The sequence below is a fragment of the Peromyscus leucopus genome, chromosome 1 (genome assembly GCF_004664715.2).
Source record: "Peromyscus leucopus breed LL Stock chromosome 1, UCI_PerLeu_2.1, whole genome shotgun sequence".
In the NCBI taxonomy this organism is placed as follows: Eukaryota; Metazoa; Chordata; class Mammalia; order Rodentia; family Cricetidae; genus Peromyscus; species Peromyscus leucopus.
The window spans coordinates 109,233,400-109,256,471 of NC_051063.1; the positions used below are offsets into that span (position 1 = coordinate 109,233,400).

The 23,072-nt window shown below is 40.9% G+C and overlaps 1 protein-coding gene across 1 annotated transcript in view; it reads right to left on the reverse strand.

The window, feature by feature from the left end:
- The window catches only part of Tenm4 (teneurin transmembrane protein 4), a 2,730,446-nt gene that overhangs the window by 1,008,404 nt on the left and 1,698,970 nt on the right, over positions 1-23,072 (reverse strand). The window contains 1 exon segment of the mRNA XM_037206447.1: positions 6,174-6,236. The gene's annotated coding sequence lies outside the window, so the exon portion shown is untranslated.

Here is a 23,072-nt window from a genome sequence, read left to right on the forward strand (position 1 = left end):
CACAGTACAGAACAGAGAGAGACAGAAGGTCAATTATAGAATCTTTCCAGTTTTCAAGAGAGGGACCAAGTGAACCCAATGGGAAATTTTGTTATGATTATAAAATACATAGAACATAAGATTTACCACTCATCACTTTAAGTGCTACTTCAACAACCTCGCATGTATCATCCCCTGTGCAACCATCGCTACCATCAATCTTCACAATTCTTTTCATGAGAAAATAGAACCCTATCCATTAAATCACAACTTCTCACTTTCTTTTATCCCCTTCCTCTGCCAAGCACCATTTAGCTTTTGCCTCTTTGATTTTGACATTCATTCCAAGAGCCTAAGGAGAATCATACAGTATTTGTATTTCTATGATTGTCATATTTTACTCATCATAACATGTTAACAAGCTTCATGCATGTTCTAGTGTAGGTCAGAATTTTCTTCCTTTTTAAAGCTGAATAATTCCTGTTATATGGATCACCTAACTTTGCTTATCCATACACACCTACTGTTAGACACATGGGCTAACTTCATACTTTAGCTAGTATGGAAAATGCTGCTGTGAACAGGGCTATATGGATTCGTCTTTGAAGCTCTGCTTTGGAAACTCTTTCATATACTCAGAAATTAAATCATGGATAACATGTTAGTAATAACAAGTGCTGGAGAAGATGCGGGAAAATTGGAAGCTGTGTGTACTATGTCAGTGGGAATATAAATGCTTTAGACATCTATCGATATTATTTCAAAGTCACTCTCACAACACTGAAAATTGAAGAGCCTAAGGAATAATATTAGCAAAATACAGCAAAATGTCTTTCCTTCTTGCCCTTGTTTGTATGTTGTCTTTGAAATAAGGCCCATTGTTATTCTTGAAAAACCTCCAGTACCCACTGTGGTGGTTTGAATGAAAATGGCCCCATGGGGTCATATATTTGAAAGCTTAGTTCCCAGTTGGTGGAACCATTTGGAAAGAGTTAAGAGGTGTGGCCTTGTTGGAGGAGGTGTGTCATTGAGGGTGAGCTTTGAGGTTTTAAAAGCCCATACCAGCTGCCCCCTCTCTACCTGCAACATATGTATCAAATATAAACTATTAGCTACATGAGCCATGCATGCCTGCCTCTTACTGTGCTTCATGCCATGTTATTCATGAGCTAACCTTCTGAAACTATAAGCAAGGTCCCATTTAAATGCTTTGTTTTATAAGTTGTCTCGGTCATGATGTTTCATCACTGGAACAGAACAGTAGCTAAGACACCTACTCAACACACTTGATTTTTTCATGCATTCCATTGCTACACCCAATGTGTACAATCTCTTACACTCCACTCTCTATCTTCAGATGCACCATATATTTCTTTCTTTTTCTTTTTTCTTTTTTTTCAAGTCAGCTTTCTGTTCTTACAACAGCTGAGCATGGGCCATAGAACCGGGTGCACAGCCTTGGGCTCAGAGTTAGGAGTTGGCATCTCAGTACCATACTTCTCTCTTTCTCCCCAAGGTCTTTCTACAAATAGCCTTGTCACCTTCCCAACTGAGATTTCCTCTTCTTCCTTTCCAGTTTCCTTAGGTGACTTGTATTCAGTATGTCCCCCACCCCACACCTTTTTCTCTTTCTAACCCCAGAGAATGACAGTATCTATGGTTTTCAGCTACCTGTCTTGAGGGATACAAGAACGTTACAAGCACTATCTGGAGGCATTTTACGGTTTTCCGGGAACACTTTCCTCATCCCCTGGGTTGTTAAAAAACAAGGACAGCTTTGAGAGCTGAACACAACTGCATTCTTTTTAAAAAATTATTGTTCATCTATTTATTTTACATCCTGGCAGCAGCCTCCCCCCATCTTCCACTCCCAGTCCCTTCCCCATTCCTCCACTCCCACCCTCTACTCCCCTCTTCTGTCTCTATCTAGAAAAGGGCAGTTCTCTCATGAGTATCAACAAAACATGCCATATCAAGTTGAAATAAGATGAAGCACCTCCCCATGTATTAAGACTTAGCAAGGCGTAGGGTCCCAAAAGCCAGTAAAAGAGTTGGAGACAGCCCCTGCTCCCTCTATTAGGAGTCCTGCAGGAGGGCCAGGCTATACAACTGTAACATATATGTAGAGTGCCTAGGTCAGTCCCATGCAGGCTCCCTGGTTTTCGGTTCAGTCTCTGTGAGCCCCTCTGAGCCCAGGTCAGTTGGTTGTGTTTTTTACAACATATGGACAACAGACACGCTTCATTGGTCCTGGAGTGGATGTGTGAAGCCACTACAGTTACATGTCCACAACAAACAGACTCCCATCTCAGTCATAGTATAGTTTGCCATAAAAATGATCTGTCATGAGTTTATGTCCTCCCAGAGAGAAAACAAACAGAGAAGCAGAGGAAGAAAGTCAGACACATGTACTTCTGCATGAGAGTTGGGGAGAGGGAAAGAAAAGAATGAATAAGGATGAAAAGAAAAGCCAGGAAAACCCTGCAGGTACCAGTCTGTGCAAACACTGGGGAGGATGTGCATAGATAGTCTGCTTTTATGCAGATGATATTTGTCCTTTGAAATGTTAATTGCTCTATTTCCTTAATTCTAAGCACAATGTGTCTTTTTCATATTTTAATGATTCTGAAATATGAGGGTGTGCATTATAAGGGATGTCAGAGAAAAAGAAAAAAAATAAACACCATTGTAGTTCCTAGGGAGAGGAGTAACTTTCAGCAGAGCTGTTGGTAGTTGTACATGTGTGAACTTTGCAAAAGTAGAGACGGTAGGTCTGTGGAGTCTGACAGCAGGATGAGATTTTTGCATGGGCAGCGCTTAGGCAGCTGAATTCAACACTGAATTTAGATATAATCGTTGCTCAGGATGTCCTCAGAAAAGCTGTACTATGTGTCACACAATAACAAAAGGCTAATTCCTGCAGAAGATGACACACACCTTCCAACGGGGCAATTAAATGCATTGGAAACCACCAAACATCCCGGGGTGGCTCAGGGAACTTCACATCTCACAGGGACCAATGCCAACAGATCACGCAAAAGCTGATGTTCATCAGAAACCGACTGGTAATGATCAACAGTTTAGTGAAGAAAATACAGGACTGAAATGTGAGTTTAACCACAAGGTTAATGTAGATGGTGCGGGTTTTCTTTTATTTGCCTTGAACTCACATTGTCAGTTGTCAAGATCTCAAAGGGGAAGGAATGAATACCAGGTTCACCCCATGGTACAGCATATCACCACTAATAGTGAAGAGGGAGTTAAAGGCTCCTAATTGTTAAAAAAGATTAGACTGAGATGCTGTTAGTGTATGGGTAGATAAATGTGAGGAGATTTTATGGATAATTTTACATATTCACTCACCCTTGCCCAGGGCCCAGGAACTCCCAGTAAAGCTATCGACAGTTCAGTTTTTTAACTGATTCTTCATGGTAAGGAACATTGTGGTATTTCTAGATCCATGGCCAGCTTAATTCTGGCTTTTTGGAGGCTCCATTGTAAAGTGGCTGTCCAAGATGCCACCCTATCATTTCTAGAATCTAATAAAGAAACCAGCTGTTTAAAGTGACAACAACAACAAAGACAGATCTAGTTCTGAAGAGGAAGATTTGTAAACTTTTATATTGTTATATACCTCCATACAGATACTACTGGTTCAATCCTGGAACTAATAACATATAAATATGTACACACACACATATGAGAGAAACATCTCTACAGATTATATAATAATATAATTTTATAAGGTTCATATTGCATCAGTGCAGTAACATTTAAGTTTTTTGTTGTTTTGTTTTTGAGACAGGGTTTCTCTGTGTGTATTCCTGGCTTTCCTAGAGCTCACTCTGTAAGTGTGAGGCTGGCCTCAAACTCATAGAGATCTACCTACCTCTGCCTCCCACGTACTCAGATTAAAGTTGTAAGCTACTACCACCCAGTCATAAATATAAAATTAATGAAGTGTGAATTATCAAGTATCAACTAGAATATTTAACATTAACAGCAAATGGCAAATGAGAAAAATTACTAGTTTTCTTTAATACTAAATTAGTAGAATTTAGGTTCAAAAATAAAATGAATCCCTCACACATTAAGATTTTTAGATGGGTGCTTTTAGCTTTTAGGGGGTCTCACATTGAAAAGTAAGTATCTACCATACCACTCAAATGACCCAACAAAACGGCACATAAAAGAGGAATCATTTGTTACTAAACTTACACTCCTATTGTCTTATACAGTATTTACAGACATGCTGGTGTTGAAATAAAAGACACATCCTTCCAGCCTGCTTTCCTAGACAGGCGAAGCTTGATTGGAGGGGAGGTTAATGTGCTATTTCCCTATTACATCCATAACTCTACAGAAACATTTGCTGTTCAATATTAATTTTAGTAATTGAACCGGGTTAAACAATATGGTAAAGATGCAAATAATCTCCTGCAGGTGTGCTGACAAGCACACCCGAAGTGGAAGTGTCCCTCACAGCTTATTTCAGATGGCATTTGGGGGTTTTCAGATGTGTTCAATATGTTTTTCAAATGTAATTGAAATTCTGAGTTAGTTTTTGTATGACATTAAAAAATGGAACTTTCTTGAGTATTCTAATGTTTTCAGCAATGTGCCAGCAATCCAAAAAACGATTGCGCTCTGCTTGGGTGGGAAGAATAGGAATGGAATTGGTTTAGAATCTGAAGCAAAACTAGTAAATTATGTGTGATCCAGGCTGATGGGAACGTGGGAAGTGATGGAGGGAAATGTAGAGAGGTCAGGAGAATGCACAGACTGGGACTTTGTGTTCTGAAGGGAAAATCAGAGCGCAGGTCTCTGACTCCACGTCTCACAATGGGAACAACAGGCTGGAAAGCAGGGCTGCCCCAGAAAATTCAAAAATTGTTGCTTCAGGGGTACATAAAGGGGCATGGAAACACTGACAAAGGTGTTAATATGGGGGAGAAAAAACTACAAAAAGAAACCAATTACTGTAAAGTGAATTATATTTTTCCAATCTGCTGCTTTCTTCCAAAATTAATGCTAGTATTACAGGCAAAATGTGTGGGAATGAAAAATGAAAAAAAAGGCATTATGTTAACTGTGTGTTTTAAGTACATTCATTATTCCCAATCTGTACTTATATGCGGAGAAATATTTTCTACTAAAGTCTTGAAACAACTCTGTCTCTAGAATAAGCTCTTTTCTTTACAGAAACAAAAGGCATGCTTTCTTATGTCCCACCTCTGAGTAGTGGCCTTCCCTGTGAACAAAACTCTAGTCAAGCCTCCCTGTAGAAATCACAGAAGTCCCTACTGCCCAACAGCAAGGATGCCCCAGAAACCAGAACAGAAAGCATATGTCAACAGAGTCTAGTCTTCCATGAGAATCAGCTTTTATCAGAGTCAGCAATGTTTTCAGATACCTCATTCTCCTGTCCAACTTTTGATTGCTTTCAGTCTGGGGCAAACTCACTCACTAGCATTTAAACATTTAAAGATGATTATTTTTCAAATATATTTGATATGCTGTAACAGGATTCTATTTAGCATAAATATTCTTTGAAGGATCTGAATTTCATACACACTTCATGTCCACAGGATTTACACAATTTTTTAGATAAGCCACTGTGGCTTGGGGTGCATGCATTATGGCAAAGGTGTGGTTCGGTGAACCAGAATTTGGTCTGAGGCAGCCTCTGCATTGAGTCCTTAAATAACAAAAGGCTGCAGACTGGAGCTGACTGAAAACCTGAGAGCAGTTTCCTTCTTAAACAAATACCTAAGCCTCAGCCAATTACAGCAATCAGTCAAACCCAGGCAGCAACTAAATCAAAAAGGCTGACACTGTACTGAGTGAGCTGTAACCAATTAAGCCCGATCCCTCACTTCTGCCTCCTATCCAGACACCGCCTGACCATGTAGCTGCCCACTGTGATGTGATTAAAGACTCATGAATGAAAGTCAACCAGGAGCCTGAAACTCCATTTGTTACACTTTGGTCTTTGGGTGGTGCAGAGCTGCACCTGTGTGCCTCCGGCAATCCAGGAGCTGCAGGTACCAACAGAACTTGGAAGACTTGGGCGGCAGGTTTGTGAAGCATACATTCAAAATGACCCCAGAGTAAAGAAAATGAACCAAACCAACTCCTTAAGTTGGCTTCTGGTCAAGGGTGAGCAACTGGAAGAGAAGAATGGTATCACTCACCGGTGTCAGCAGGTATCTGGGAGAATGGACCCACTGGAAAACCAACCTCAGTCAAAGCACACTCTGTAAAGGGAAAGGAGGAAAGAGCATTATAACTCCTGGTGAAAGCCGAGGAATCCGTGAGAAAAAACTGTGTGCTTCCACTTTCGGGCAGAACCATATTGTAAGGCCAGAGTTGGCAGGATGAGGAGGGAGAAAAGTGTAGGTCAGCAACCCTTCCCCCTAATTCTTTAGCCACAACCTTATAGGTTGATCTATTACAGCTATCCTTTTTGGTGAGGGTAGTTCTGCCCTCACATTGTAACATGGTTTTTAGGGGACGAGTTCAGTTCTCAGCACAGCACCCATGTTGGAGGGCTCGCAACTGCCTGTTACTCCAGCCTCCTCAGGCACCTTAGTGCATATGTGTATACACACATAGACATAAATAAAAATGAAAAATCAAATACTACTTAAATCTCACGAATGGACCATTAAGTGAACTATTTGCTGCTCTTTCTAAAATGTAGTTCTCATGAAGTTATTTCCCACTTTGAAGGTGAAGGTCTAAATCCTTCTGCTGGTCTTCTAACCCTGCTGAGGACCTGACTCCAGCCTCCTTGCCTCCCAGCAGACATTCTCTTTCCTCGCCACGCTAACTTTTTGTAATGACACAGGGCTGCCTTCAAACCACAGCCTGAACCTGACCCAATCTCTGACCAGCTTGACCCACTCATGCACAAGACAGCTCTTTCTGGAAAACTGCCCCCCACCACATGCAGGGTTCTGTTCAGTGTTACCTTCCAGGTCCCGAAGCCCTGATTTCTAATTCCAGCTGAGCATGTAGCAGCTGAAGCTGTGACAAGTCACTAAATGGCCATGTCCTTGTTGTCGGTATTATTATATGTCTTACTCAGGGTTGGGTTGTCAAGCACTTGTAGAGCTCCTGATACATAATAAGGGGTTCTCAATAAGTGTCTGATGTATAGCTGTACAGACTGAGGGAATTAGCATACGTCAGAATAAGAGAATAATTTACTCACTGTTTATCAAGCACGTACCTCCCAGGCCCAGAGCTAAATTCATTACAAATATTTTCCCTCGTCTTTTTGCCCAGATTCTGTCTTCCAATGGAACAAATGACTTGTCCTGAATCATTAAACTCATCCAGTGTTCAGGACTATTTATTCTTCATTGTTCTCACTTGGGTTCTGGGCATTAAACCCAAACTTGCAGTTTGCTAGGCAAAGTCAGTTTGAGATGACTATCTGAAAATTTAACTTTCAACTCATATGACCAGCAAAGCTAGCCAAACTCCTTTTATATAGTTTTGGGTGAGGCCTTCAAGGTCTTCAGTTCTTTCTGAAAAGACGTTCCAAGCTTGAAAATCCAATGGGACATTTGACTTAGGTAAGGGTTTAGTTGGCTTAAGAGATTGGTAACTGAGCTTACTCTTCCCTACCTTTTAATAAAGTTTTATAAATATACGACCTAACCCATTTGCTTAAAAATTATACCTGTGCAATAACAGAAGCAGTTTCTTGTTGAAACAGAAACTGCATGACCTTCAGAGTTTAAAATATGTATATGTATATATATATATATATATATATATATATATATATATATATATATATATATCTGATACTATCTTAGTTAGGGTTACTATTACTGCAATGAAACATCATGACCAAAAGCAAGCTGGGGAGGAAAGGGGTTTATTTGGCTTATATTTCCACATGAAGTCTATCATTGAAGAAAGTCAGGACAGAAACTCAAACAGATCAAGAGCCTGTGGGAGATGATGTAGAGAACATGGAGGGTACTGCTTACTGACTCACTCAGCCTGCTTTCTTATAGACTCTAGAACCACCAGCCCAGTGAGAATACCACCTGCACTGGGCTGGGAACTCCTCCACCAATCACTAATTAAGGAAATACTCTACAGCCCGATCCTATGGAGGCCTTTTTTCAATTGAGGTCTCTCAGTTCAGATGACTCTAGCTTGTGTCAAATTGACATAAAACTAGCCAGGACAGATATATACAATGTTTCTTTATAGAAAAGTGCTGTAGGATGGTCTGTATGTTAAATTGCTCTAGTTGGTCAATAAATAAAACACTGATTGGCCAGTGGCCAGGCAGAGGGTGGGGGGGTGGGGGGGAGACACTGCCAGCTGCCTCCATGACAAGCAGCATGTGAAGATGCCGATAAGCCACGAGCCACGTGGCAAGGTATAGATTTATAGAAATGGATTAATTTAAGCTACAAGAACAGTTAGTAAGAAGTTAGTTAGTTAGTAAGAAGCCTGCCATGGCCATACAGTTTGGAAGCAATATATGTCTCTGTGTTTACTTGGTTGGGTCTGAGTAGCTGTGGGACTGGCGGGTGACAGAGATTTGTCCTGACTGTGGGCAAGGCAGGAAAACTCTAGCTACAAAGAAAAGTTTTATAACTCTTGGTCTAACTTCAACATTTCCCCCTTCTAGCTTCAACATTTCCCTCTTCAGGCCTCACTCATGCTAGGTAAATCCTCTTGTCAATGAGGCACATTTCAGACTCAACCTTTATAATACTTAATACAACACAAATGGATGTAAATAGCTATTATATTTTACTGTTCAGGGAATAAGAACAAGAAAAAAGTCTGTGTATGTTTGGTACAAATACAGCTAGCACAAGATTAATTATATAGTACACATAAACAGCTATGTGCATTTCTTTGAAAGATTTTATGTGTGTACATGTGTACAGGTAAAGGTGCACATGTGCACACACTTGTGTTGAGGCGAGAAGTCAGCCTTAAATCTTATTTCTTAAAGGCTGTCTACCTTGATTTTTGAGACAAGATCTCTCACTTTTACCTGGGATTATCCAATTTGCCTCAGCTAGCTGGCCAGTAAGTCCCAATCTTTTATTTATATTTGCCTCCACAATCTTGGTATTTTAAGCACATGCTACCACATCCAGCTTTTTTCTGTGAGTTCTGGGGATCAAACTCAGGTTTCTATGTATGCCAAGTACTCTGGTGACTGCAAATCTCCCTGGCTCTCTCTTTAAGTTTCAATGTGCCATGGGTTGGCTCCATACATATGGAACCAATAGCTGTGGAGGGCTGACTATAGGCTGACTTTAGGTTCAGATGCCATGCCCTCCTCACAACTCTTCACTATCTATGACTCAGCCAGGCCACAAGTACAGCTCTAACTTGGGATTCCATGTTGCCTTGCTTTTCTCCTCAATATGTGTATAAATACTATATTGTCTTTTAAAGCAAATACAGTGCTTGCCATTGACACTATCTTTCCATTCTCTGATTGAACATTGTTGGTATTATTCCTTTAATATTAAGTTTCCAGTGTAGGATACTTTGGTGGTTTGAATAAAGATGGTCCCCACAGGCTCATATGTTTGCATGCTTAGTACCCATTGGTGAACTGTTTGGGGAGAAATAGGAGATGTGTCCTTGCTGTAGGAAGTGTGTCACTAGTGGTGGGCTTTGAGTGTTCAAAAGCCCAGTCTAGGCCCAGTCTCTCTCTCTCTCTCTCTCTCTCTCTCTCTCTCTCTCTCTCTCTCTCTCTCTCTCTCCTCTCCTCTCCTCTCCCCTCTCTTCCCGCTGCCTGCAGAGCAGGATGTAAAGCCCTCAGCTACTGCTCCAGCTCCATGTCTGTCTGCTTCCTGCCGTGAGGATCATGGACTAACCCTCTAAAATTGTAAGGAAACCCCAATTAAATAATTAAATGATTTCTTTTTACAAGAGTTGCCTTGATCATGGTGTCTCTTCACAGCAATAGAATAGGAACAGAGACAGATTCTACTCGGTGTTTCTAGAAACAAGGAAAGTAGAATACAGAAGGAGGCCAGGGTCACCCCTGGTCTATTAGCCTGAAAGCAGTTGCTCTTAGTACCGTGATGTGTTTCCTTCAGCCTTCTGTTGTAGCTATACAGGAGTGTAGAGTACACATCATAACATGTAAGTTACAGGTTTCCACACAGATCTCAAAGTTAGAGTTTTAGAGTACCCCGTGATGTCCTCTTTGGAAAAGTTGACTTCGTATAGCTATTTTTTGATGCTGAATATTTAGGTTTTTTTTTTTCTATAAGTCTTCTCTCAGGACTTACCTTCCCTCCTAAGAGACGGTACTTTCCCTATAAGATTCTTTTCTTACTTAGTTCTGTTTCTTAGATTTTCTTCCAGAAAACTATTCCACCCCAATAAATACTTTTTGGTTGAAAAACTGTAAGATAATAGAGTATAAGCAGATTTTAGGGATCACTGAATCCAATTTCCCATCTTAAGTAAAGTCACCTAAGCAAGAACACACAAGAAGTTAACTGGAGAACTCATCCACCTGCTTGCAAATTAAAGACTGTTTTTATCCAGGCTCTAGCCTTCTCCAGAGAACGACTCTTCTGCTTCTGTTGAATAAGGCACAGAGTCCAGCTAAGTAAAGTGTATGCCTTGAAAAAAGATACTGATTGAAAGAAATAATAAAAAAGGCCATGTAAAAATACAATCAAATATGTTTAATATTTGTGTATATATGAAATATTTCCATTTGAATGGCCTAGATTGCTTTTGGAAGCAGTCAGAAGGGCAGCAGTATTCTGAATGTGAATATTTATATAAAGAGAATAGTCTTTAATTACTTCCAGTTCATAGAGTTACCCACTGTTCTCAGCTTGCTTATATAAAATAGGCTGTTCTACTACAAGCATATATATATATATTTAATACACAAAGTCTCTTGGATTCTGTACAAGATTTTTTTTTCTGACCAGCCTTAGAAAGATTTTTCTAAGAACAAATGTCACTTTCAAAATCCTAGACACTAAAAATGTTTATCCAGCACTCACTGGAGGCAAGACAGGGGCTCCAAGCCAGCTTGGCAGAGACCATGAGCTGGTGTCTCTCTCATGTGTTAACCTAGGCTATTTCTTTCTCATGGCTTTGCCTTGCTCGCTCGTTAGAGTATGATGAATGACATCTTTCCCTTGAGTTTAGGCATAATTTAAAAAGCCATCTTTCTCTTTCCACCAAGTGCCAGCCGTCACCACATTGGCACTAAGACCACACTGGACAGATAAATGTGTCCCTGCCTCATGGCTTTCACCTGCCAAGTTCCCTTGTAATTACTGACAACTCTCACTATGTTCTTCAGATCTCTGTTTCTGGCTTCACCCTTCACCTTGTCAGCACCTTTCCCAGGAAATGGACAACTTAATAAGGAGAATGCAGCAAGTTAATGCAGGCTAGTCAGTTATAATGGTCTTTCCTTTCCTTTCCTTTCCTTTCCTTTCCTTTCCTTTCCTTTCCTTTCCTTTCCTTTCCTTTCCTTTCCTTTCCTTTCCTTCCCTTCCCTTCCCTTCCCTTCCCTTTCCTTTTCTTCCCTCTTCCTTCATTCCTTATAGCACTAGAGATTAAAGCCAGAGACCAGGCAAACTACTACTGAGCAATGTCTTTAGCCATTTTGTACTATTATTGTTATTGTTATTTTGAGGTAGGGTCTCTCTAAGATACTCAAGCTGGCTGGGAATTGGCCCTGTAGCCCAGGAACGCCCCGAATTCTGTCATCTTCTTGCCTTAGTGTCCTGAGTAGCTGAGATGAAGGGCACCAGAGTGATTTTTCAGGTATTTCAAAGTCAGATCAAAGGAATCCATTTTGATAGGCAATCTGATTGTCATATGTTTATCTGGAAATTGGAAGTGACCACTTTATTTCTGTGTGGACAATAACACCAAAGAAATACAGCTCTCCATAAGAAAAGAAGCAAGTTTCCACTTAGAGAGGGGCAGAAACAAGGGCAGTCCAGGAAGCCTTTCTGGGTTCAGCTGCATCTATGACTTGGTTTTCTAGGAGACATTTTGCTCCTCCAGGAATAATCCCTGCTCACTCCTTTGCTTCAGCTCTCTCAGGCAGTTTCTGCAAATTAGTGTCATGCGTCCTGACTAATACCTTGGGTGTTAAGGTGGGAGAGGAGGGGTGGGTGCCACCTTGGTAAAACAAGTGCGGTGATCTCACTGTGAGGGCAGCTAGAGAGACTATGTGAAATACTGCCAGGCAGTGGTTACAAGATGAAGGGGGAGTTATGTGCCCAGGCTTGATGAAAGTTAAAAGAAAACTGAAAATGAAAGATAATCAAAACGCAGACCTGTCAGAATTTGAGAGCTAGCAGAAAGAGCCTTCCTAATCAGAGAGAAAGATAAAAAGCCTGGGAGGCAGAAATCACAGGAGAAATGGAGGCAATCTTAGGTGTATGAGAAGCATACTGAGCACTGGGTTTGGATGTAAAGTAATGAGATTGATTGGTTGTAACAGGAAGAATAGAATTTGAACATAAAAATCGGCTCTGGCTCATTAAAATGATCTTGTAAAAAGTTAAGATTCTTGTCCCTGCCTCCCAGGGTTGTGTAAAACAGTCCCAGAATGTCAGGAGTTCAGATGACATGGAATGCAATCGTAGACTCTACCAGACCAACCCTTGCTATTTGATGTGAGAAAGTCACCAAATCCTGATAGACCTTACTTAATTTGTTTTAACTGAAAAATGGTGTGTAGGATACAGGATGCTGAAGACAGAAGAGAGTGAGATTTACAAGTATCAGAGGGACTGGCACAAAAGTCTAACAGTTGCTATGTTGGTCCTTGTTTGATGGGAGAGTTGATGATACTCTTCTGGGTTTTGTTAGTCTGCAAGGCATTTGGAGGAAGCACTGTCTAGCGTGTTCAAAATGCTTATAACAAGGTGTGAGCCTAACAAATACTTCTCTGACTTCTTTTCTGGCTGACTTTTCCTGGGTCCAGTTCCAAACTGTCATGTAATACTGTAGATCATCAAATATGACTCAGCTCTTAAATTTAGAGTTCATGCCCAAGTCCCAGTCCAGGAGGTTCTGAGACACTGGCGACCATGACAAAGGTAAAGTATTATTCAAGGATACTCAAGTGTGTGAGGTTGGAATCTGTTCATGTCAACTTCAGCCTTGTTACTGGATTTATTCCTTAAATATAACTACCACTGAACAAGGGAGCAAGATGTTCAGTAGACTACAGCTGTTTTACATAAACTCAGGTCAACAAATTTATATTCCTAGGACACATGTCTTGAAATGACTGGGACAATGTCAACAGGAACAAAGAAGCCATTGACCAGTTTATGACTGTCTGAGGCCTGGGCTGCTACAAATTTTGTAAGAGAAGAATTTCATGTTTAACTTGTTTCTCTGTGATTAAGCTCTCTATTTTGTGTATACTGCCTGAAACCCCATATGTACTGTAGAAAGGAAAGAAAATACATGAAGTAATGATGGAGAAAAGTAAGGAAGAGAAGGAAGAAAAAAGACAGGAAGGAAGGAAAGATGGAAAACAAGAAGATTGGGAATACATCTTTGAAACAGGGTTGCAAGCTGAACAGTCTTTAGGTTCTTTCTACTCTAGACACTGTAGAAGATGCCTAGTTCTGGGGGATTCTTAGACCCTGACCACAATGTATTTACTGGGACAATGACACAGACATTTGGGTGCTTGGTGCCTATTTTACCTATCAGCTAAGAGCCAAAGGTTTTCCCAAGGGAGCTAAGCTCACCTAGAAGACACAGTTGTGAGCTGGAGCAGAAAGAGTGAGGAATGGGTTGTAGGGACCCAGCATAGCTATCAACTCTGAATCTGAATGCCCCTGGGAAAGAAAAGCCCACAGACCAGCACATGCTCAGGGCAGGGTCCATCCACCCCCCATATATCTGCCCACGAATACGGGTGAGTGCACTTCACACAGTGGACTAACCTGACTTTGTAATGCATTGGGAAGGTGGATCAGTGATCTGGGTTCTAGGATTCAACTTTGCTACTGACTTCTTGACAGAGTGAGATTCATTTCTTTACATACGTTTAGCTCTCTATTCACTCACACTTAGTGACTGGAAAAGGTCAGGTTATTATAAGGAGGAAGTCCAGCCTCAGAGAATTCAAGGATACAAAAGGTCAAGGTTGACCATCAAGATGAGAAACTGATGAATATGAGGGGGTCAGCTAAAATGAGGAAAGAAATTCTGAATAATGAGTATAATATATGCAAATGCATGGCTCTTAAATGTTATATGCTTTATTTGGGCAGAGATATGTAGAAATCAGTACTGTTTTGACCTGGGCAAAGAAAAGAAAGGCAAGAAGTGAAGAATGTGTCTCAAAGGGACTGTTTTGCAAAACACAAGGTTTTTGTTGTTGTTTTGTTTTGTAGCAGCAGAAACTACTGAGGTCAGTTTCTGAAAGCCAGCAGGTCACTACTGAAGCAATTTATGAGAGAAATGATATTGGTTGGTCTATAATGATGGCTGTGGGCAATACACAGAAGCGGACATACAATAAGAAGTGAGAGGCTGGAGAGGTGGCTCAGAGGTTAAGAGAATTGGCTGAGATCTGAGAATTGGTTCTGATTCCCAACATCCACATGATGTCAAGCTGCCATGTGTAGCTCCATTTCCAAGGGGAGTCAATGCCCTCTTCTGACCATCTTGGGTACCAGGCATGCACAAGGTACACATACATACATGCAGGAACAGCATCAATACACTTAGAATAATAAAGCCAATCTAAATAAAAATTTAAAAAGAGGTTATGTCACAGGGATAAGTACATTCCTGTTTTATCGACACACAATACAAGGTTCTAGGCCCATTTCTATACGGCTTAGATCCTTACCTACCAGGCTGGGTCTACCCTACTTTACAAAATATCGGATTTTTGCATTTGTGCTGACACACTGTTGTCACTTCTGCATGCTGGTCCAGGTCCGGTCTTTGGCTATGGTGCTATTAGCCAGATACCACATGTAGCCTGGGGAATATTTTTATTTTTTAGCTTGTCAGCATCCAAGGTCAGCGACTTCATCTGCTTCACTTCCATGAAGCCATAAAACCACTGCACAGCTAATGTAACACAATAGAGCAAGGAGCGACCCCAATTTTCCACTGGTCGGGAGGCACCAAGGTCAGCTCTTCTCAGGGCTCAAGATATAACAGAATGAGAGACCTCTGCACCTCGGCACCACCTCTGCCACATGCATGCCACAGTTAAATGTGCAATTTTAAGAGGAACAAAATTGAGTTCAGAAAGTGGTGCTGAGACTGCAGGGATACGGTCATGCTTCTTGAGAACCTGGGTGTGGCCTGAAGGACCACGGCGGATACGTACAATCTTACATGGTTGTTCCATCTTTGTACCCTGGCAACCCTGAGTATTCGGACTCCTGTTAGTGTTTCAGCTTGTCTAAGCATGTACATCATTTCCTTTTGCTCATTATACTTTCTCCCATAGTCAATACAATGGAAGTTTTCGGTGGTGTTTTATTGCCATTTATATCACTGTATGCACAATGCTTATAACCAAATAGGTACTCAGTGAATGTCTGCTGAATAACTATATTAGTTATTTATTCTGTTGGAATAAAATACTCTGACGAAAGCAATGTAAGGAAGGGTTTATTTGGGCTCACAGTTTGAGGCTACAGTACATCATAGCTGACAAGTCATTGTGGCAGGAGCTTGGGTAGCTGGTTACAATGTGTTCACAGTCAGAAAGCAGAGAGATTAGATAGATGATAGATAGATAGATAGATAGATAGATAGATAGACAGACAGACAGACAGATAGAGATGAGATGAATGCTACTGCTCCGGTTCCTATCTCCTTTTTATCATTCTAGAACCCCAGCTCTGGAATAATGCCATCCACAGTTAAGGTGGGCTCTCCCACCTCAGTTAACTCAGTCTGGTTAATCTCTTACAGGTGTGTCCAGAGATTTGCCTCTGAGATGATTCTACCTAAGGTTAGGTTGACAAAAAAAATAGAAATGATCACAATAATCAAAACATGTGTAGGAACTTCTGTGAAGTTATTTGAAGTTAGGCATTGTGTTTATTTACATTTAAATAGGATTGTTCATATTTGTTTTATTCTTCATTCAAAGTGCTTTGAACTGTAATGTTAAAAAAGGTCTTAGATGAATGCTCAGCTACACCCTCCTCTATTTTGGGTAATCTACAGCATGTTTCTGTGTAGCTGGCAATCCACCCATCTATCCTCAGTCACTCTTCCATTCTCTTCCTACCCATTACCTCTTTAGTTTTGCCTTTGTTCTGCACCTCTGTAGAACATCCCCTGACACTATAGGGATAGCTGGGATATTTTCCAGAAACTAATATATGCAAATATTAAATGTTATATGCTATATTTGGCCTGAAATATATGGAAATTAGTACTGTTTTGTCCTGGGCAAAGAAGGGAAAGGCAAGAAGAAAGGCCTGTGTCTCAAAGGGACTGTTTTGCAAAACATAAGTGGTTTGATTTTTGTTCTTTTTCTTTAGAGGAGCAGAAACCACTGAGGGAAGCCCCCAGGTCACTACTGAAGCAATGAAGAGAGAAATGATGTTGCCTGGTCTATAGTGATGGCTGTGGGTGATACACAGAAGTGGACATACAATAAGAAGTGAGAAGCTGAAGAGATGGTTCAGAGGTTAAGACCACTGGCTGATCTTCCAGAAGATCTGGCTCTACTTCCCAGCACCCATATGTCTAACTACTATGTGTAACTTTATTTCCAAGAGAATCCAATCCTTTCTTCTAACCTCCTTGGATACCAGGTATGCACAAGGTATGCATACATACATGCACTCAAAACACCAATACACACAAAATAATAAAGTAAATCTAAAAGAAATTAAAAAGAAGCTATATCATAGGAATTTTAAGTTGATTTCTGTTTTACAAATGCAAAATACAGAGTCCTAGGCATGTTTTCTATATGGCTTAGATCCTCTCCTACAAGGCAGTAATTGGATTTTCCTTTTTCATTCTTCCAATTCCCACTAGAACTTCCTCATCTGTATGGCTAGTGCCAGAATAGTTGCCCTACAGCTCTCTGTGTGTACCTTGTATATATACAACCAACTAGATAAAGTAGTTAGGTTAGGTACATCTCCACACTATAACCATCACAAGTGTCCCCAGGGACATACAACCCATGAGCCAATTACATAGGGCATCCTTTTTGGATTACTTTGTTTCTTTCCTTGTGACCATTTCAGAAGGCAAACTCTTTATTTATTTAGTTAGTTATTTTAAAATAATTAAAATTAAAAAATTCCCAGCCTGATCATAGTTTCCCCTCCCTCTCTCATCTCCTCTCAGTCCCTTCCCCCAACCTCCCCTCTCTACCCACCTCCTCCTCCTTTCTGGAAGGCAAACTCATATGTCCTTGCCCATTACTGCTGACTTCTAGAGTGTGGTAGCACAGAAGAACCTTGTATCTGAGGCCTAGTAAGACTCCAGAGGCTTCTCCCAGGTCTTTAGGTAACCCTCCTTTCTATAGCCAAGCTCAGACCCTCTCTGAGAAGGCTCTAGTGTAAATGGAAGTTTCTTTCCCACCCACCAGTTCCTGAATAACCACTCAGAGGCTTAATATTAATTATAAATGCTTGGCCTATTGCTCAGGCTTATTACTAACTAGCTTTTAAAGCTTAAATTAACCTATTTCTATTAATCTATATTTTACCATGTGGCCATGGTGTTACCAGTCTGCTGGCATTTTGCTCCTTGGGAGGCTGGATGGTGTCTGCCTCAACTCTGCCCTTCTTTCTCCCTGTATTCTGTTTGACTTTTCTGCCTAGCTATATTATGCTTGGCTATAGGGCAAATAAGCTGTATTTACTAACCAATGAGAGCAACACATATTCACAGCCTACAGAAAGACCGTTCCACAGCACTCTAGTATTGCTTGATAGGCTCTTACCCTCTCCTCCCATTTCACTTCAGCTTCTTGAAAGTGTGCTTTCAGTAAATAAAATAAAATGGGATGGTGGTAGTAAAAGCATTAATTTCTATAAATAGAAAAGTACAAAAGTATTTTTATTGCCTTATAAAAGCTTAGAAACCAATGCTAAATACTAAAACGAATGCAGGTATCTTATTGTTCTGTATTATATGTGGCATTTGGGTACCTACTTAAAATGTTGGGCATCAGGGCCTTGTGTAGCTTAACAACAGAAAGGGAAACACAGGTTCAAATGCAAAAGCCCAGCTCCTTATTTGTTTTCTCATTTGCCATCTGTGTCACTGACTTGGCTACATGTCAACACAACCTTGATGAGTGACTCCTCTTTCTTTTGCCTCTGTGTCATCACTGACTGCAGGGTAATGCTAAGTGAACCTGATGAGGGCTAGTTCCACACCCAGGTCACCAAGAGAGTAGAAGGCCAAGAATTTACAAAATGCTCACAGTAAGCTGGGCAATGGGGGAGAGGATGTACATGCAAATACTGTACATGATTAAGTTTTTCAACTGGTTAGGCATGTGTTCTCATTTAAAAAAAAATTGTATTTTATATGCATGGGTGTTTTGCCTGCATGTGTGTCTGTGTACCACATGCATGCCTGGAGCTAGTCAGAAAAGGGCATCAGATCCCCTGGAACTGGAGTTAAAGATGATTGTGAGCTACCATCTGGGTGCTGGGAATCAAATCCAGGTCCTTTGGAAGAGCAGTCAGTGTTCTCAGCAGCTGAGCCCTCTCTCCTGCCCTATGTGTTCCCATTGGAAACTCAGAGGACATTGTTCATTCAGTTCACACAGATATGAGTGGAAATCATACCCAAGTCAGACTGATCTCCAAAGCAATGCCTCTTTCCTCACTACCCTCAAGCTTAGTACTGCCCCTTTCGTTCTTCTCCACTTTGTTGGTGGATGTATCTTTTAGCCTCCTTTGCAAGTGGCAATGGTATTTCCTCTTTTATTCTTCTTTTATTTTAAATCATACTTGCAATATAAATGCTTAATAGGGGCTTCTTTAAAATGCACAGGGACCTGATTCATTTTAATTGTTCTCTATTAACTCATTTACCAGGCCTGGGAATCAGGCTCATCAGCTCCCATCTTTGCAGCTGGCTTGTCTTGAGGCTATCTATGTTCAGAACTCTCTTGCAGATTTTGCCCTTGAAAAAAATGGATTTTTATTTCTTTTAGTTGAGTACAATAAGAATCTCCAAACTAATAATGCTCTGATGTTTCTTCTTGCTTGCCTTGTAAAAAAACTTCTATTACTTATATAAAAGTGGCAAGCTGCCTTTTTTATTGCTTCAAATTACTTGTGTTAAAACACCTCAGTGCTGCCAAGTTTCCACCTGAAGCCAGCGTTCAGATTCAAGTCACAAAGAGCCCCGTTCCCCACTCTCCTTTCCAGAGCTTCAGCCTCAACTCTCTTCCAGCTTTAACTCCACTTCCTTTGACACTGAAAGATATTGAGACAGAAGGATTGCTTTTCTGTATTTGGATCAGGAAAGAGTGGATTCTGCTTCAGTTACTCAGATTCCAAAGGAAGAGAAAAACAACACTGGCAGGCAAGGCTGGGGGGTACTCACGTGGAACAAGAGGTCTGTAGTTGTGACAAGAACACTGTCATGGGTCACAGTGTCGTGCTTTGGTTACCCACTTCCCCCTTCCCCAAAGGAAAATTATTCTTCAAGAAAAGCAGAATGGATTGGAGATTAGATGGCAACTTCAGGGAGGTGGTCAAGCTATCATATTCTTGGGTGGGACTTCTCAGCAGCAGACACAGATTGTTCTCATCATATTATGGTCTATTTTTTATGCTGGGAGGGTTTACATGTGGGGAATGCTGGTGATTTGGCAGGTGTTCCCTTTCTAACTATCTTAGTAAAGGTTACTATTGCTGTGATGAAACAGAATGGCCAAAAGCAACCTTGGGAGGAAAGGGTTTATTTGGCTTACACTTCCACATAGCAGTCCATCATTGAAGGGAGTCAGGACAGGAACTCCAACAGGGCAGGAACAGGGAGGCAGGAGCTGATGCAGAGGTCATGGAGGGATGCTGCCTACATGGGCTTGCTCATAGCTTGCTCAGCCTTCATTCTTATAGAACTCAGGACTACAAACTCAGGGATGGCTCCATCCACAATGGGCTGGGCCCTCCTTGCATTAATCATTGATTAGAAAAATGGCCTATAGATTTACCTATAGCACAATCTTATGAAAGCATTTTCTCAATTGAGACTTTGCCCTCTCTGATGACTCCAGTTTGTATCAACTTGACACAAGACTAGCCAGCACACCAATTCTGAAAGGCAATTGGAAAGCACAAAAAGGGAGAAAAGGAAGAAAAATGGAAAACTTAGTTTATAGTATGGTCTTGTCTTGTTTGGATCCTGGCCTGAATCTCTTCAAGGTTCTCAACGCATCCTTGTTATTTTGGGTCCCATCTGGTGTTCCCTTAAAACTCTAAAGTGCATTTCTGAAGCTCTCAGTTAACCCCTGATGTGATGGAGCCATAGTCAACATCCTACCCTTTGCATAGAATATCTTATCTGTCTTTGAAGTTTCAGAACTTCACAGCTTCTCATGGAATGCTTCCTGTGCCACCCAGCTGAGCAACTGAAGCAGTTTGCATTCAGTAACTGTTTGTGTAAAGAATATGTCAGGGTCATATGAATCTTGTGAAGATAAATATTGTTTTGTGTATTTGAAAAATATGGACTCAAAAGCTGTTTAGTGAGGCATTTCATTTTAAGGGAAATGTCCCAACAAGGAAACAGAGTTAAACTTAGCACAGTGGACTGCTTGGTCATGTCACTCAAGGATATAAATGAAACTGACTTCTCTTATCACAGTTACCGGCAGGACTGCCAAGCAGATGCTCAGAGTCTGTTTTCTGAGAGAACAGCGGCTTCTCCTGCCAGGGTTTGGCAATCATCCCACCAGACCCAGGTGTGCAGAATGGGTAGGGGTCATTCCTGGCTGACCAGATAGGGTAATATGAATCTCTTTGAGAGTGTAACGTCCCCCGGCTAGTGTTTTCCTTTACTTCTTTCTCTTTCACATAGAATCACTCCTCTACTTCCTTCTTATATTTGCATGTGCATGGTAATGTGTATGCATATCCGTGCATGTACACATGGAGACCTGCAATTGAAATCAGGAATCCTCCACAGTTGCTTTTACACTTTGTTCATTGAGGCAGGATCTTTCAACCATGCCTACAGCTCAGTGATATGGCTCGTTTCACTGGCCAACTTGCTCTGGGGATCCTCTTCTCAGCTTTCCAGGGATGTGGTTAAGGATGGGCCACCATACCCACTCAGCAGCTACGTAGTTTCTGGGATCTTCACTCTGGTCCTCATACTTGCATGATGAATTCTGTGCTGTTGAATCATTTTAGTACTTTTATAAAATACACGTGGTCTTGAAAGTAACTTAAATTTTGTCAAAATCAGTTTCTTACTTTGAAACACATCACCTTCCTCAGACTCCTCTTGGGAAGCAAATATTGCCTTTGTTATTCTCATCAGCAGTGGCAATAATATGAGCATCTAACATTTGTCCCCTGAATATTATGTGACAAGCACGGCAACGAGTCCTTGGCGGAGTCTTTAACATAGAGTGTCTTATTTGAAGAGACGACTCCATGGCATTTAAATATGAACACAGTGCCTGGTACAAAAGAAATTATTCATGTATGTTACTCACTATTTTAATTTACATGTTGAACTTTAACAATCATGTTTGGAATCAGTATGACTACATTTGTTTCTGCGTTTTAACAGGTCCAGAACCTGAGGCTGCTTGTCTACTTAATGCAGGCAGCATAATAGACCTAACACCAGAGGTAACCTTCACAGGAGTGTTGCTTGTTCCCACTACACATAGGCCACTAAGCAGAAGAGAATTCACAGCCTAGGCAGAGATAAGGAACTACTTTTAGAAAACAGGCAAAATTACCAACTAATCATCAATTAAAATTTTGTGTCTTATATCAAGAAAGTATGTGTGCACATGTGCATGCAGTGCAGAATATATATGTGTATATATGTATATATACATGTATATAGATGTGTATATATGTATATATAAAAATTTTAGGGGACTTTTTGCTGCAATGATTGGCATTGTGCTCACCTGGCTTTGCTTTGGGCTCTTGAAGCTGGCTCCAGAGAAAAGGCCCGAGAAGAGCCTGGGAGCTCTGAGGGCCCTGCTGTTCTCTGAGAGGTGCTGAGAGCAAGGAGCCTCTCCATTTCACACCCAAGAACTGACAACAGCCCTGCTTCCCATTGTCTATTTACTGCTTTTGGGGTTTTGGCCCAAAGACTTCTAACTTCAAGTTCCGTTATCTTACTTGAATAAAACAATAGCAAATGTCCAACATTAACAAACACAAGATCAATTCAATTGCAGCAGGCCCCTGCACTTACATTTTGGGGGGATGCAGGAGAACTGGAGAAGTATTTGCAAAACCCACATCTCAGTGTTGGCTTTGCTACAAGGTTCTCTATTTCTCATGACCACAGCGGAACAAATCCCTCTGTGGCTCTTGGTTTCCTTGTCTGAGGCAATGGAAGGCGTGAACCAGATGACTGGAATTTCCAACTTGAACACAATCCTACCAAGTTTGCACTGTGCTTTAGGCATGCACTGTCAGACATGAACACTTTCATTTACCTAGGAAGACTAGGCCTTAGCCTGTTTCTTTGTGTGTGTGGGTACAAGTGTGTGTTTATGTATGTGGACGGCAAAGTTGGTTGTCATTCTTCATGTGGTGCCTCATTTTTGTTTGGATTTTAAATTGTGATTCATGATAAATTTATATTTTATTAGTGTGAACGTGGATCATGAAGTCACATGATTCTTTACAGTGAAACAAAACTAAGCATTATATAGTGATTTTGTTCTAGGCCACACTAGGAATACTGTACACAGATCTCCATAATACATTTAATATGTGAAACCCTTTCAAATGTCAGCATAATGAGAAGCTATTACCCATCTATCCAAATGCTGCCATTTAAAAAGATGAAATTGCCAGGAATTGTTGAAGATGTGTGGACTCGGGAACTTACAAGCTTTGTAGCTATGTGAAGTG